The sequence below is a fragment of the Balearica regulorum genome, chromosome 1 (assembly GCF_011004875.1).
Source record: "Balearica regulorum gibbericeps isolate bBalReg1 chromosome 1, bBalReg1.pri, whole genome shotgun sequence".
In the NCBI taxonomy this organism is placed as follows: domain Eukaryota; kingdom Metazoa; phylum Chordata; class Aves; order Gruiformes; family Gruidae; genus Balearica; species Balearica regulorum.
The window spans coordinates 71,950,418-71,967,501 of NC_046184.1; the positions used below are offsets into that span (position 1 = coordinate 71,950,418).

The window sequence follows — 17,084 nt, forward strand, 5'->3', positions numbered from 1 at the left end:
AAACTTGATTTTTTTTTTTTTTAATTTGCATCCAAAACCACTGTTCTTTTTTTGTCATTTTTCAAAGAAGCTCAGCTTTTCATGCTTTTAGACCATGTTTTGTAGTGCACAAAATATCATGGAAATACTTATTCTGGAGTTCTGGTCATCGTGCTTTGAGCTATTTCTGTATATGTTCGGTTTGTTCTTTGGTTTTCTGATAGTTCTTTGCGCTACCAGAAATTATACAAAACCATTACTAGTCTGTAAGCTATACTTGGATATTTAATAAATTAATATATCTTTATTTGCTCAAGGTGTAATAAAGAAGAGTATATAAATATTGTGTGTGGAACAATCTTTGAAGTTGTGATTTTATTTTCAGTAATTAGCTGTACTCATCTTCCAGTGTTATTACTCTATACTTTTGTGATTCACCTGGTACCATGGTAGTGGCCAGGATAATAACTTGGGAAAAACTGACTCACAGAAAGTTGAGGAGATACGAGTCCCAAGAAAGATAACGGTATCAGTATATTAGTTAATGTGCATCAGTAACTGTAAGCAACCTACTGAGTGGCAGAAATGTTTTGTGAATGACACCAGTAAATAGGCAGGGAGCTGAGTGGGGAAGAGGCAGCACGTTTCTGAATTTTCTGTGCATTTCTTCAGAATAAAAACTTTTCATAGGAAAAAAAAAATCTGCAAGGAGTATTGCTTTGTGCTTCTACAAATATGCGGGAATAGGATTGGTATATGGTCCCAGCAGCTGAGGAGAGGATGATTAATACCCTACATGACGTTAGGACAGGAATTTACATATTATTAGTGTTCTTTTGAGCTTAAAGGAAACAGAGATGTTTTCAAGATATGACCTGTCTGGGCAGTAGATGAACTGAATAGAGTGAATTCGTCAAAAGTTTATGTGTCTTTATAACCTGTTTTGAGGCAACTGAAGTGGTTTGTGTGAAATATTTTACATGGCTCAGCTCTCCCTTTCGAAGAATTATTTTTTTTTATCTAACCAAAGTTAACCATCTGCTTGTAGGACATCTTTTTTTTCTACAAAAACAGATTGAAGATTTTCATTGTGGTACAAGATTAATAGGTGGAACAATATGAAGTTAGAGGCCAATTAAAATATTTTCTTGTTTACCCTGTATAAGTAGTTCAGCATTAAAAAAAAAATATGATGAGGTCTGTAATGACATTCTATGGAGAAATTATTTTAGTGAATGTTTTTTCCTCTTTCTATACTTATTAATTAAGGCTACTTAATTGACTTTCTCTCCTTTTTTTTTTTTTTTTTTTTCTTTTTTGGCTGGGGAGAGGGACTTTCCCCAAAGTAAAATAATAACAACAAAAAAAAAGCAGATCTGTGTAGTGTTAATACTGGCTCAAGAGGGTTTTTAGCTGACTTGTAGTGTTCATTCTTTAGGTAGTGATTTGAAAATTGACATCCCTTTCTTTGAAGATTCTACCACTGGTTTCTTTTTTTTTTAAAAAAAAGAAAAAAGTGTAACAGTCTGCTGCTTATTTAAGGTAACTAGGAAGACAATTGCCCTCTTACTCTAAATGTGCCATGTTGAGTACTGAATTCAGTAGTAACATGCAGTACAGAGGAGACTCTAAGCTCCATGTTCTTTCAGGCTGTCTTTCAAAGATTTCTGTATAAATCCCAATTGTTGTGCATAGTAGTACAGATTTTGTGAAGTGGGCACTAAAGTTAAGCTATGGGTCTTATTGCCCAGCAGAAGTTAAATAATGGCATGTTTTGTTCCCTGATGTGATTTGGACATCTACACAGGCAATCTGCAGATGATAGATGCTATTTTATCACTTCAGTCTGTAGAGCCACCAGGTCCTAAATTTTAGTTATGTCTTTCTGAAGCTGTCTAAGGAGGGGTTTTTTGTGTATGTGGTTTCTTTTCTTCTTATATCTCCTTCTAAGCCAATATCTTAATTGAATCTTTTATTGCCCCTTTGTTAAAATAAATTCAGAGCAAATGTCTGTTCATAGAATGATTATTCTTGCAGTTTTAGCAAGGAAGCTCTACGTACGTTTAAAAAATACTTTGCATGCAACTATTTCAATTTGTTGTCTTACTAGAATTTCCAGACAGTGGTGGGAACTTACCAATAGATGATCAGCATTCCCACTGCAGTGACAGGCGAGTGGAAATAAAACTAGCATTTTGTTGTCATAAGCTGTATGGCCAGTGTTGTCCAGACACACGCAATGATAGCTTGTTTATTGGAGACAAGCAGGGGTTGTTTCTACTTTTTACCACTTGCCGCGATCTCCTGGCAGTGCTGAGAGAATCCTAAACCTTTCAGGAAAGCATTTGTTTAAATCATTTCATTTGGAAAGTAAGAAGGGGATACTTAGGTGTGCTACTTTTGTAATGATGCCACTGCTTTTGCAATAATGCAAGGATTTCTGGCTCTTTTTAACCAGGTTTCCTATTTGAAAGGCAGCACTGCTTTCTAAAATTTAATTTACATCTTCATGATGTTAGGCTTATTAACTGACAGAATTGTGTGCCATCGGGATATAAAAAATATAATCTATTGATATTCAGATTATATTTTATCACTTTCATTTAGGGAAAAAATGGAAGCTGTGGCCTTGATCCAGTGTAGAGAAAACAGACTTCTTAAAATCAAACTCCAGTTGAAAAAGTCACATGACTGTAAAGGTTTGACATCTGAAATAATATTTTTCCAGTGAAGTGTGTCTAGAAATATGAGCATAGTTTTATGCTAAAGTAGTACTGGTTTAACAAGAAAATGATATAATAGAACTAAAGAAGATAAAGAGAAGTTTGACAAGGGTGATCAAAGATGGAAGCTCTTCATTTGAGGAACACCTGTAATAACTTCACTGTGGGCTGACGCGGAGAATATAAGTCTATAAAATTATAAATGGTAGAAAAGAGAGTAGTGAACATGTTTGGTGTATATTCCAATAGAAGAACTAGCAGGAGTTCAAGAAGAGTTGAGCCTTGTGGCGAACTTCAAAAGTTCTGGAAAAAATGCATATATAGTTAAGGAAAGTGACTGAAAACATCTAGAAAGTATAGCTCAGGATGCTGTGGGCTGTAAGTCTGCGTTCATGGAAGAAGAATATGTGGTCGCCTCTTCCATTTAAACTCCCACCTCTGAGGCTTATAGTTGTCAAAGCAAGGTATTCCTCTGTGTGTCTCCTGGTCTGGCGGGCTCCCCAAGACTTTTGCTGCTAATCATGGCTGGGAACAGGGCACTGTGTTATGTGGACTTTCGATCTGACCTAGTTCAGCTGCTCTTAACAACAACACTAGTCATGAAGTCGTAAATATTCGTTTACTAGTAGTAAATGAGAGGAATGTTGTTTTAACTATGGTTATGCAGATTCTTAGGAATGGTGTTGCGGAGTATCTCTGGTATCTTATCACTAAAGCTTTGATGGGTGCTGTGTGTGCACAAAACATTGCTGTATGGGAAGACTTAATACTTTCCCTGTAGTAATGCGTTGGTCTTAACTTGTTTTGAAAATAAACTATGTAAACATGAAAATGCTACTGATCTTCCTACTTAAGCTTTACTAGACACAGATTTAATGAGAGGAATGCAGAACTTATGAAATCATTAGATACTGTCTGCTAGTTGAGTTTGATTTAGACTGGTGTAATTGACTTAACTTTTTGCATGAAGAGGTCTGTGTGAGTGAGATGGTACCTGGCAAAGAGATCTTGAAGCTGAAGTGTTTTTCAGGTTGTAAATGGAATTGAAGTTTTAAACTTTACCTGCTTTCAGAAATCCTATGAGATCATTTTAGAGATAGTTGGAGATAAACTTAGATGATACAAGCTTGGGGAAGGTAGAGGGAGAGATTTTCAACAGTCTAAATGACAGACTGATTACTTGCAAAAAAAAAAAAATGTATTCTCTTTTTTCCCAAAAGACACATCTGTTCTATCTATCTGGGTGTTTGAAGAATGATTTTACTTCAACTCTAAATCAGTACTTGGATTATTAGGAAATAATTATCCTCTCTATGTTACTCTTTCAAGAGATAAAGTCTTTGGAAAATATAGCAAGTGGGATACAAATATAGTAGGGCTTAAATCATAATTTATATAACTTTTTTCTCTATAAATTTGATTTTTTTTTTTTTTTTTTTACTAGTGAAACTGCAAGAATTTATTTGAGCAATGAATCTGGAAGCTTTCTTACATGCAAATCTCAATGTTGGTCAACTATGGAAATTAAATTTTGTTTTCCTGCATGTAGCCCATAATTGATGTCAGAATTTAGAGTTGCAAAGTAACAGGCATATTCACAGAAGACAATAATTTACATTACTACTGCTAATACTAAATCACTGTAGGTTGTGTGCACAAAACTCAAAAAGGCTTTGGAGTACAGGAACTCTCTATTAGAAGATTCTGTGAAAGGTTCAGTTTTTTGGAATCAGTATTATCTTGTGTTACTAAAGAAACGAGAAAGCCTGTATTGTTGTTCCTTTTCAGATATTTTGAAGAGAGGAAATACAGACTTCCTGGCTGACAAAAATGCTGGGTTTTGCTGTTAAACTACATTTGTAGGAACAGACGTGTAAACTGTCTCAATAGATCGGAACTGATTCCTAAATTTGCTGGATATGCCTCTGAAATATCTTTAAAATATAAAGAGAATGCTATAAAGAGAATTTAGCTGGTAAAAGCTGCTTAGTGTAGCACCACCTGGATTCCTAGTCTGGGATTTATTTACATTTAGTTATTTCTCATTTGGGTTGGGAGCAACAAGATTAGGAATAAATGTATAATAATACTAGAAACCTGGCTCCTCATTTTGTCTAGTAAACAAATAAGACAATTGAGTAACAAGAATATTGGAAACTGGTAATTTATAAATCAAATTTGTTGAGTTAAGCTACTCATCACCAGGAGTGAGGTTGTGAAGCGTTCTACGAACACTGCCTAAATTTAATCCTACCAAGAATTCAGCCAAGCTTTTAAAGGCATTTGATCACTTTTTTGCATAGCTTATCCATTTCTGAAGAGAGAATAAGAAAATAACAAACCTAAAGAGTAACTGAGTGAGTTTCCAAATGTTGATAAAGATCTTGTCATGCTTTCCCAATTTTCAGGGTCTTCAATTTGGACTATTTTGTGACTACCACTTTACCCAAAAAGGTGTCAGTTTAAATCCTGAAAAACAATAGAAGAATTGTTTGGCAGAGAAGTCAGCAACTAGTGTCTTGGCACTGTCTTCAGCTTTTTAAGCCAGGTTGCTGACAGCAAAAGCATGAACAGAACTTTGGGGGGAAAAAAGAATCTCCAGTGTTCCAAAAGTAAGTCTAAAAGGAAAATGGACTCCACTTTAGAGAGACTACATCTTTCTGTGCAATTACTTTAAAATTTTTCTGTATGAAATAACAACACTTGAAAAATACTTTTGCCTGAAAATAGTTTCTGTTTTCTTTACTGGTTAATTAGCTCTTGTAATTACTTATGCCTGCATTTTAATCCATGTGATGGCACTTCCACATCAAAAATCATAAATTAATGGGGTGCAGTAACATTTATTTCTAACTTTCATTCCCTACAGAAAACTCTTAAGACCTAATTCTGTAAAACTCTTTGTAGTAGATGAAGGAATCGGAATACAGGAAATAACCTAAGAAATTATATTAGAAGTTATGTCAAAGGCTGTCACAGTTGCATTTGCTCTCTGCCACTGATGTCTACTTTTTGAGTGGGCTTGAAGCAATGATGAATTGAGGCTGCTTTAAGTTCTGACAACATAAAATATGTAAACAAACGAACAAAAAATCCCAGACAAGTGAATTCTGTAACAAAAACCTCTGTGCATGGAATTGTCAGTGGAAGTTGCCATTTGTTAATCAGAACCATTTTAAGGGAATGGTAGTGCTGTGCAAAACAATTATTTCATACTTTGTTCATTCTCTCTGAAGCACCCATAAAATCAGTTACTCTTTCATAGATGTGGTCAAAGAATTATATAGTGTGAACATAGGTTTGCCAAGTCCAAAGTTAATGACTTGCTTAAAGGAGAAAGGATTTTTTTTTTTTTATATATATTTTTTTAGTGTACCTTTGGAACACTTCCCCAGGATAGGTATATCTTAGCTTAAATTGATTTGAAACTATCTAGAAAAAATCAATCCCACAGATTCCTTTCCCTCTAGTCATGTAGTCCTTCCTTTCTCACAATGGCTTTTGCCATCATGCAGTCGTAGGGCAAGTCAAATCAAACTGAAAATTTGTCTGTTGTAGGAATAGTTTTCAGTCAGAACTGTGAGCTGACTTGAACCTGGATCACTTTCAAGAAGTACTTCTGCAAATACCAGTTCATCAGGCAGTATCAGCTATTCGGAGAAAAGACTTTTATGTTGGCATAGCTCCATCTGTCATAAGCGCATTTGTGAATGCTGAAATGTTTCTCACTAAATAACATGCTGCATGGTACTGCTATATGGGGGAAAATTCGCTGTGTAGATTTGCTTATAGCTTTTATGTGATGTTCTTATGTGCATACTTAAGTAATGCCAGCTCAGTATTTCCCTGCGACTCACTCATGTTTCTATTTATACTTACAGTATATTACTTTGATTAGCTAAAACAGTAAGTAGGTACTATTTCTAGCATAGAAGGCAAATTGAAATAGAGATGTAAAAATATTCTTTGAAGTCTGCATTTATGGTGCCTCTAAAACCAGCAGAAGCTTTAGAATCCAGCAAAATTGTTGTCACTATTTATTGAATTGAATAACTTGCCTGTCTGTTCACAGAAGTTTGAAAAAGAATGCTGTAGTATATAGCTGAAGTAGTAGATGAGTCAAGTTAAAGTGTAACTGTACTAACAGGAATTGATTAGAATAGTAGAATTAACTGTTCTGGTTTATCAGTGTGTGTTGAGATCTTTAACAACTATAACTATTTGAGATGAGTTTAAACCTTTGATTATACTTGTAGGTCCAAGTCTTACCTTTTAGGAACTTTTTAAAAGTAACTTGGGATGGGGGAAAGCTACTTCCCCCTCATGTTTTTTCCTGATTATCATGTATGTGTGTGCTTGTGTATGTATACAGATGAAACAAGGCTTGAGATTTGTATAGTTTTCTGCTCGTTTGCATGTTAGAAATTCAAGTCTTCTCTTAGACTTCTGGATGACAGCTAGAGGACTATTGAAATTGACATAAGAAAATGAATGTCAAGCTGACCGAGTAGGTAAAAATTTTTTTTCAATCTCCAGGTTAATAATTTTATTTTAATCACCAATCCCTCATGAATAACTATGAGAAAAGGTAGAGGTGTATTTAGGTAAAATGATTCATGTTTGAGATCTCTCAAATTCCAGCAAAACCAGAAAAGAATTGACTTAAGATTGCTAATGTTTCTGTGGTAAAGCAGGCAATGAAAGTAGAGTAGAGGCAGGGAAGGGAAGCACTAAATATAAAATAATGACATGAGGAGTGTTTACCTTGGCTACAAATTCCTGGAGGAATTTGAATCCTTATGTTGTCTTTGTGCTCATTAATATATTTAAAAAAAAAACAAACCCCAAAACCAAACCACAAAAAACCCCCAAACTACAGTAGTAGTTGACTTCGGAGGTGCAAGTCATTAATCACATTCATAAAAATAAAGGAAAAGACCATTCATTTATATGACTTGTTTGTAAACACTCTTTTCTCCACAGATTATTTAAGGTGTCTGTTGGTTTTAATGGCAGAGAACATATGCCATATTTGCTTCACCTGTTACCACAGCATAGCATTAAAAACAATGAACCTATATACCTGGAAATATAGGAAGTATGTCTGACTGAATACCGGGAGTTTTGTCAGTTTGGGCAAGATGACTTAAAGAAGTGTTTCTGCCTTGAAAAATATTGCGAAAAACAAGTTTTCAGTGCAGAAACTCTGTTATAGGGAATAGGCAGCTGCTGCTGCTGGTAACTTTTTCAGTGTTACTTGATATAGCAGTATCATTTTGTCAGAAATGGTAGGGGCTTTTGCTGGCACTTGATGATAAGAAAATGTAAATATCCTTGAGGAGTGCATAATCTGTGACTGACCTCATCTCAGTTCTTGCCCAGAGAGGCTGTAGGGTCTCTGTCTTTGGAGGTTTCCAAAAATTGCCTGCACAAGGCTCTAATTAACCTGAAATGGGTTTGAAGCTGGCCCGGCTTGGAGCTGGAGGTTGGGCTAAATGAGATCCAGAGGTAGTTTTCAGCCTAAATCATTGAGTGATATTTTTTTTTTTTTTTTTTTAGAATGAAATACAGTGGCTATTCCATAAGAAGATAATACTATAGTAGTTTTCTCTCCATGGGCATCTGCTTTTGGCTGAAATGTGGAAGGAGGAATACTAAGCAAAAATGTAACTATATAATGAAAGATACACAGATTTCTTTTCTGAGAAGTACTTGATATCAGATTGAGTGGAGATATTGGTCTTTTGCTGCTTTTGTGTTTATCAATACAGCTGTGGCTTACAGAGAGTTGTAAATGTCTCTGAAATTGTACAATTTATTCAGTAATGATGCAAACTGGGCACTTTCATGGATGCCAGTGCCAAGGAGAGGTGAATTTTCAGGTTAGTCCTTCTGAGCTAAAAAATCAAGACAGACTTTGAATGTAGAAATTAAGTTTTATCTGGGTCTACCGGGAACAGAACTGAAGCTTAAACTGAGGTGGTTGGCTCAAACTTAGTTCAGAGCAGACTGATGTGATGCAGTCTGGATTAAGGTGAGTGCTGTAAGTAAGCACCATCCCCATGCTTCTAGTAAAAAACTGTAGTTTGAGTTTATTTGCAGTGTTGGATATTTGTATTATGTTAAGAGAGTACTTAAAATCTGTTTTGGGGGAGAAACCCCCTTCATATCTGAGTGGATATGATGAAAGGTCAATGAATAATAGTTGAAATATAGATTAAAAGTTAATGAGATGGGTTAAGGCACCAATTCATCCTGAACATGGTGAGCTGAGGAGGAGAAATTTAGGGCGCTTTTTTTCTTTGTGTAGTATTTTTAGTATTTCTAATATGTTCATAGAATTATGGGTTTTGGGGTGTTTTGGAAGGCAAGGCTTATTTCTACTTCATATTAGTTTGTATAGTTTCTTTGGAAACTTTAATTGCTACAGTAAATATTAATAAAAATCCTCTCCATGCTATATTGAATTTGGAACTTAGAACTTTTAAACTTATAAAAACCTTGTTGAAAAAAGTCTTAATAATCAAGATTGTCTCTTCTTTTAGGATTCAGACCTGTCTAGGACAAGGCATTTTTCCTGGTCTCATGTTTGAACTAACAACTCGGGAGTAAATAGTGTACAGCAGAGGGAGCCTGATAGTGTTAGCATCTTTAAATGCATCATTTAAAATCACCACCAGCCAAACAAAAAAATGCAATGTTTTGCTTACCTTCTTGAGGGTTCCGTGGTGCACTTCAAAATAGAAACAGAAATAGAAAATAGTGAAGCCGCAGAGCCGTATTGACAGTTGCCTCATTTCTGGTTTGGTCCTATAAACTGTTAGTTGGGACAAGAGAGGTGCGTGGGCAGGAAAATCTCTTTTGCTTTTTCAACATTTTCACATTAAACATTTTCAATACCATGGGTGGTGATGATACAGTGTTTCTCGCTTTGGTTCGTATTGGTGTGTTATGTGAATGGATAGCAGAAGAACTCAGACGTTAAAATTTGTGATTTTATGCAAATTTTCTATATTTTTAATCTATTTTCATGCTTTTATATATGCATGTGTGTCCATGAAACATTTGATTCTAAATAATTTAAAATGGAATTGGAGGAGGACTGAGCGTGACAGCTTTTCTAGATGTTACCAGACAACATAAGTTTTGGTTTGTGGTATGTATGGTTTTTATTTGTTTGGGGTTTTTGTCTGTGGGTTTTGTTGGTTGGTTTTTTTTTCCCAACAATAGTTGAATATTTGCTTACAACTATAAGCATAGACATTTCTGGTTTGCTATGTACTATGTATTCTCTAAAATGTTTTTATTCTATTACATAAACACAGAAGGCAGGAATGATAATGCTGTATTTCTTTTTTCAACCTAGGTGGCTAATAATACAGCTGGTTTGAAAGTCTCAATATACATGAAATAAGTTGTATTAAACAATGCTAAATAAGAGTTGTGCTCCAAGTATGTGTTAACAGTGCAGATGTAAGCTACCATTATGTATTTTTTAAGTTGACTATTTGTTGACACAATGCATTCAAACAGACTGTATGTTATGAAGTCTCAGGAGTATGTAGGTTTTTTTAGGTACTAAACATCTCTCTCCAAAACATTATTGTATTATATGTATTTATTGATGTGATGATAAGAGGTACTTCAATGTTTTTTCTTTTTGCTCTTTAGAAACATTTTTTCAAACATTTGTACTGACATGGAAGTAGGCTGGAAACCAGTGCAATCTTATGTATTTCCTTTAGCTTTTATTTATATAGTGTAGCTGTAAATATGGTAAAAAGAGTCAGAACTTAATTAAATTTGGGGATCCAGTTGTTACTACTTGCACTATGTTAATTTTTTTTTGGTGGTTTGTCTGCTGCAATGCTCGTTACAAGTAAACCTAGTTTAAATTATATTTCCAGTATAATTTAAAAATTAAACAGTTCCCTCTGTTGTATTCGAGTATAAAGTTGGAAGAAAGGAACGTGGACTTTGTAGAAAATATGTGTACTCTTATTTATTATTTTGTTTATTGTAGGGGACCTTTAATAGAAGTTTAATATACACACTTATTTTGGGGAGCTTAATTTTTTTCCATTTTGACTTTTTTTCTTATAACTACTGCCTTTTCGTGCCAATAGATTAATTTCCTAATCTTATTTCATAAGTATGTTTTTCTTGAAGAAAAAAATTGGGAGGAGAAGGTCTGGAATTGTAACTGTGGTCGCATTGACGTACACACAGACTTGTAACTCAGTTGAGATTGCTTTTTTGAGTTGACTGGGTTTTATGCTCTCTACAGACTTAGATTAGTGTAACTTTCCTGTGGCAAATGCAGAGTACTTCATAGAAAAATAGCTTTGCCTCTTTCTGTGTGAGAAAGGCAACTAGTATAGGCACAGCTGCCCTCTGACAGCTCTGTTGCTCATTCTTTTCTCTCTCGCAGTCTTCCTTGCATGCATGTCCCCCCTCGCCAGTGTATATATGGCCTTAATTTGTCTTATAGCTATTGCCACCTGGGCAAGGCCATCTGCATCAGCTTGAGTGCACTGTGAGATTGTTACTAAAGGACTTGAAGTAAAGGACTATTGACTCACATGTTGTCGTCTATCTTGATTGTCAACCAAAGGAAAGCCAAGCTAAAAGACTAATAAGGGGCAAATGACCATGGAGACATGAATTGGTATGTGTCTCTAATTCTCATTTAATGACACTTGAGTACAGTAAGTAATTTCAGGTATGCCTGGTGTGGGTTAGAGCTCAAAGATGATAATTTCCCACAAAGTTTTGTGAAAACAGGTAGAAGGATCTATTCTGTATAGGAAAAATTCTATGGAGATCCTCAAAAATTCATTCCTGTGTTAGATGTTAGAGAATTTACAAGTTAATCAAGAAGTCCTTTCTGAGTGAATTTTCTGGAGCCTAAAGAGAACATGTTTGTTTGTTTGGGTTTTATGTTGTTTGTTTTTAATCTCTGGCATACTTCTGTACTAGTTCCAGACCAAAGTTGTATTACTGCCTAGTTCTGTGTTGTGTGCTAGTATTTCCAGTTTGATAGTTGTTAGATTTCCATTTTGCTTTCACATCTTTAACGTGTCCTAAAGTTTTTAACATTCGCTAGTAGAGCAGAGTGCAGGCTGTCTAGTAGACATCTTCCACAGTGTGGTGTTCACCAGCACTCAGAAAATAGAGCAAGCATGAACTTTTGGGCACCAGTCTGTGTTGGTGAGGCCATCACTGCATTTAATTTTAGTTCATGTTTCCGGAAAAAATTTGGAAGCCTAGATGAAGTGGCACAATGAAGAATAGACAGGAGAAAATTCTAAGTAATCTTTAGAGATTCATGGACTAAAGTTTGACATTTTGGTGCAAGCAATCCCAGCTGCCTATACCATGGTAGCAGTAGCTGCTCTGAATAGTGTAAGGGGGAAATAAGTGAATTACCCCTTCCCCGCCCCCAGCCTCCAAGGAAAAAGAAGTTGAAATTAATCACTTTGAATGGGCTAGTTTCATATGAACAAGGCAAGCTATTTGTAAGAACAGCAAAAATAATATAAGCATCTCATTTATGGAATAGTGTATTGAGAACCTTTTACCTGTTGAGTCTGCAACTTTTTCACTTGATCAAACCTGTTTCTTTCAGTAACTGAATGAATGTGAGTCATGACTTCAGTTCTGTCACTTTATATGAAAGTCTGATCCTTTATCTAACTCATGTTAATTTCTTTGATGCTTATTATTGAAGTAAAATCAGTGTACATGTGTTGTGGGGTCTTGGGGTGGTTGTTTTTTGCAGTGGGTTATTTTTGAGTATTCAAATAGTGCTTTCCTATTAGAAATGTTGTTATTTAGGAAAAAAACTGCAGGAGTTTAGCAGAGGGCAAGGATCCGCAAATCCTGTACTTAAAGGCTGCAAATGATACTTGGCTATTGAGGAGGCTTAATGGGCCCAGAACATTACTTCTAGGCACAAAGCTTGTAAAATGAGATTACGCACACCTGTACCTGGTTGGAGTGCTGTCCCTGTTCTAAAAGAGCATTCCAGTTCTGAATGTATTGTTTGGTGTTTGTTTACCTAGAAATGAATCTTAACTTTGCAGCTTGATTGCTTAAGGAGGTAATAATTGCCAAGATAGTAGTTCAGAAATCGGAGAAAGATTCATTTGAGAATTTGAGACATAGATTGTTTTCTGACTAGTGGAAGCAGAAGAGAAACAGAACTTAAACTTCTGGTTGAAATGACCCAAATATTAAACTGTAGCCCTCACCTTTTCTCTCATAAAGCACAACATAAGTTAGGATGAAGTGGAGTAAACACTTATATTTTAGACTAATAATATCCTTCAAAGCATAAAGACTTGCTCATTTTTATCTGGGGGAAGAGTCCTGTTATTATGCCTGTTGTGGCAATGCATGAAAGTGTCTATTTTATGAGCTTCAGAGAGCTATCTGGTAATATTTTCTTCTCTTTGATTTTAATACTTTTTTTTTTTTTTTGGTATGGCCAGAAAGGTGTCTGGATGTTTAATCTGTTTTCCAAATTAAGAATAATTCCACCCAATGTTTCTCTTAAACACCTACCAAATATTAGCTATCCTGTGTCCAAAACTTGAGTATCTTTCTCATCTGACATCATGAAATTACAAGTGCTTGTGAAACTTCTTCCATAGGTGCTTAGCTTCCCTTTTGATGGGTATTTGATCAAATACAAAAAAACACAGCTTTGGGAGCAAGTCGGTTGCAAGTTTTCTTCTAGTCAGTTGCTTTTGTGTGTGATTCATTTTACCTGAACTCAGTTGGACAATGGAGAGCATTCATCAGCAAAGTAAGATTTATTGCTTTAAGACCAATGATATTATAGCTATTACAAATTGCGCAATGAAGCTGTGATGAATGTAAGGTTTAGTGAGATTTGTTTTAAGATTATTAGTATGTTACACAATGCCATGTACATGTGATTGTAGCTTTCTTGGGCGGTGGTGCGGGTGATGAATTTACAGATTACAGCAGTTTACTAGCAGTTTAGGACCTTGTCTTTCAAGTGTATAGCAATGTGTAGTTAAATAGGTAATAGCAATAAAATGCTAGCTTTGCTGTTTGTGTTGCTTTGATTCAAACACAGTGTCTCAAGCTTTTCACTGGTTTGTTCCACTTCTCACTTGAAACACATGAGTAATGCTGGGGTGGAGGAGTCTTGGCAGTGAATTATCTTACCTCAATCTATAAATGGACAAGGACTAGCACAGAAGGAAAAAGTAAACATCCTTCTTGTATACCACTGCTTAATTGGAGTGTATTCTTCCTTGCTAAACTATGGACTTTATGGTTGGTGTGGTCAATGGGAAAAACTTGTTTTAGGCCTTAGGGCAAGTACCTGATGACTGCTGTGAAGCTCTTGTGGTGTTTTGTCTTTTTTTTGTCTTTTTTTCCTCTCTTAAATGATTTGGGATTATACAAACTTTAATGCTGGTGTTGATTTTTCTGCTTTCTTGAGAAATAATGTGTTACGCCAGTGCGAAAGAAGGAATGAGTAAAAATTGTATGACTTAATAAACACAGCTTTGTATAACTGCAATTTATAACTTTTCAGACCAAAATATTTAAATAAATTTGGTTTAGTGAGATTAAAGTTTAGTCTTTTTGGAAGAAGATACAAGAAAAATCCCTCAAGGCAGGAAGTAGTTTCATGAATGTAAGTGTGTTTGGATTTTTAACATGGAAAATGTTATATCACATTGGTACCTGCAAGAAAAATTAGGAAAAATTGAATGTATAACATGACAACTCATAAATTAAAGTAAATAAAACCAGCAACAACAAAATGTAAAACCAAATAACAAAAAAAAGCAAATGTGGAAGGAATATATGACTCAATATTGTGCTTAGAAAAGTTATGCAGCTTTAAGGATTTTGAGATTTTTGGATTCTTTGTCTGGGTGAAGGGGAAGAGTCAAGCATTTTCAAAGAAGGAGTATGACTCTTGGAAGATGTACGTTTTGCATTGGTTTGCACTTTGTAGCTGGATGTGTATGTTAATAATAATGTTGGTGATGCAGTGCTTTCTCTTCCAGCACTACCCCAAAGGATAGGTTGTATGTATCAGTCTGATTTACATGTTTCAAAGTCTAGATGGGTGCATGTTAATTAAACCATTCCTAAAAGAAACCAAAAACAAAACAAAAAACCCAAACCACCCCCCCAAAAAAACCCCAAACCAAACAACCCCCTGCACCTGCCATCCCTCCCCCGCAAAATGCCAGTCTTTGTTTTATTTAGGCTGGGAGATAAAGGTAAAAAATTAGGAATTCAGAATTCAAAAACTATGTGCAGTATGGTATGACAGATATGAAACTGGTACAATTTTTCAGCATTTTTAATGTTTGGGCTGGTGTCAGGCAGTCATCTTTGTATGCAGTCCACTGTCCTCATATAATTGTTCTTAAGGTATTTTACCTGAAGTGGTTAGAATTAACCAGTATCAGTGACATCAACGTTTGAACTTCTGCAGTAATGAAGTTGAATAGCCATCAAAAGCAGCACTTAGCTCAGAACTAGTTTTAAGTCACTTTTCTGGGCGAAGAGGTGCTTAAAGTGGCAGATGCAACCTGAAACACTTGATGATTTTCTGAAGGAAGTCTCTAATCTGAATATGGCAGACAGTGGACCACACTAATATGTTACTTAAATAAGTGTAAAGAACCACTGTACTGGGATAAAGATTGGAAACTTGCAAGGTAGAGGAAGCTGAGTTGATCCCTTCATTACTCTACCTTCAGGTAGACTTCAGCAATTCATGGTGGTTTAAGAGATTACCTCACTTTAGATGTTAAGTTTAAGAGATTACCTCCCCACTCTTTTACCAAAGATTTTTTTTTTTAATATGTGTCATCCTTTCAGAAAAACCAACACTGAGAGAGGCGTGTCTGTTATTTATAGCTCAGCATAAAGAGACAGTACGGCTTACAGTTCACAGATTAGCATGTATATTGATGGCTGAGTTGCTGCTAAGAATAGTCCTCTTGGAGGTACATAGTGATAGGATGAAAGCCAACAGATACAAGATGCAGTGAGGGAAAATTGAATTAAGACCAAAAAAAATACTGTGAGGGTATTCACATACTGGGACAGGTTGCCCAGAGGGATTGTTGAATCTCCCTCCAGGATTCAACAGGCCAGGACCCTGAGCAACTTGATCCACATTGGCCCCACTCTGAGTGAGCAAGTGGTCTAAATGATTTCCAGAGGTCCATTCCAATCAAAATTATTCTGTGAGTTGAGATTCTGCCTCCCTTGTTGCGGGTGTGGAAACTCCTAGGATTGAGGTGGGGTGGGCAGCTGTCTTTTAACCTGTCTTAGGTCTTGAATTGCCAGAGTGCATCTCTGACCTGCCAGGTTATAAATTTCTAGATATCCTTTGGGGGAAGGGTTGGGGGAGGATGTATATAAGTGTATGTGGAAGTCTTCTCATAACCTCAAGTAACCTAATGAAACTAATATTTTTGTTTTTTCCAAGTACTACTTAAAAAATAAAAAAGTAGACAGACATCAATTGGGTATATAACATGTGAGGGGATTTTGCTCATTTGCATTTTATCTTTAATAGATATCAGCTGGCATCTTAACTAATTAGTTACAGATCCTTATCAACTCTTAATGGTAGTAGCTCTTGCATGTGTAAATACTGAAGTGTCTTGCTTTCTCTTCTCAGAAATGTTAGGTATATAATTTTGCTTCTGCAGTAATTTCAAGTGCTAAAAATATATTTAAAGTCCTGGTAATTTTAAGACTGTCTGGTAGCTGCAATATGCATGTATGTTATGGATATGACTAAAGGCCACTTTCTTATCTTTCAAGACATTCTCTTTAATGTAGATGGGAAGTCTTCTGTCAGTCAAAAAGTAGTTTATAAATGAAGCCGAAATACTGAACTTGGCATCTGAGTTCTACTGCACCTTGGGGGCAAGAGGAAGAGCCCTTTCAATTTAAATCCACATCAAAGAATTCTTTCACAAATTGTCTGGAGTCAGGATGGTCCCTGCTTGACATTCACACTTATGCCGATGAGTAGTTGTTATCAAAGTTTCTTACAGAATCATAGAAAATAAGATATAGTAATCGTCCTCCTTCTGGATTTTTAGTGGCTTTTACACCAACAACAATCATCTAAAGTTCATTCCTTTTTTGTCTTGCAGTCATGGTTACACCTTAAGAATGCCTTTTAATAAAGACTATGTTGTCAGATCGCTGAGAGCATGCATAAATTTGCAGTGTTGCCTTCCCTGCCCACTGGGTGATAAAGCTGCCCCATCTGATGGTCGGTTATTGGCCTGTAAGCAGACCTACTAATTGGAAAAGATTACGGAATTAGAATTGTAGACCCTTTAAAACATTCACTAT

The 17,084-nt window shown here is 35.7% G+C and overlaps 1 protein-coding gene across 18 annotated transcripts in view; it reads left to right on the forward strand.

Annotated features, from left to right (window-relative positions):
- Positions 1-17,084, forward strand: part of PLEKHA5 (pleckstrin homology domain containing A5) — a 175,191-nt gene that overhangs the window by 17,916 nt on the left and 140,191 nt on the right. The gene's annotated exons all lie outside the window — the stretch shown is intronic.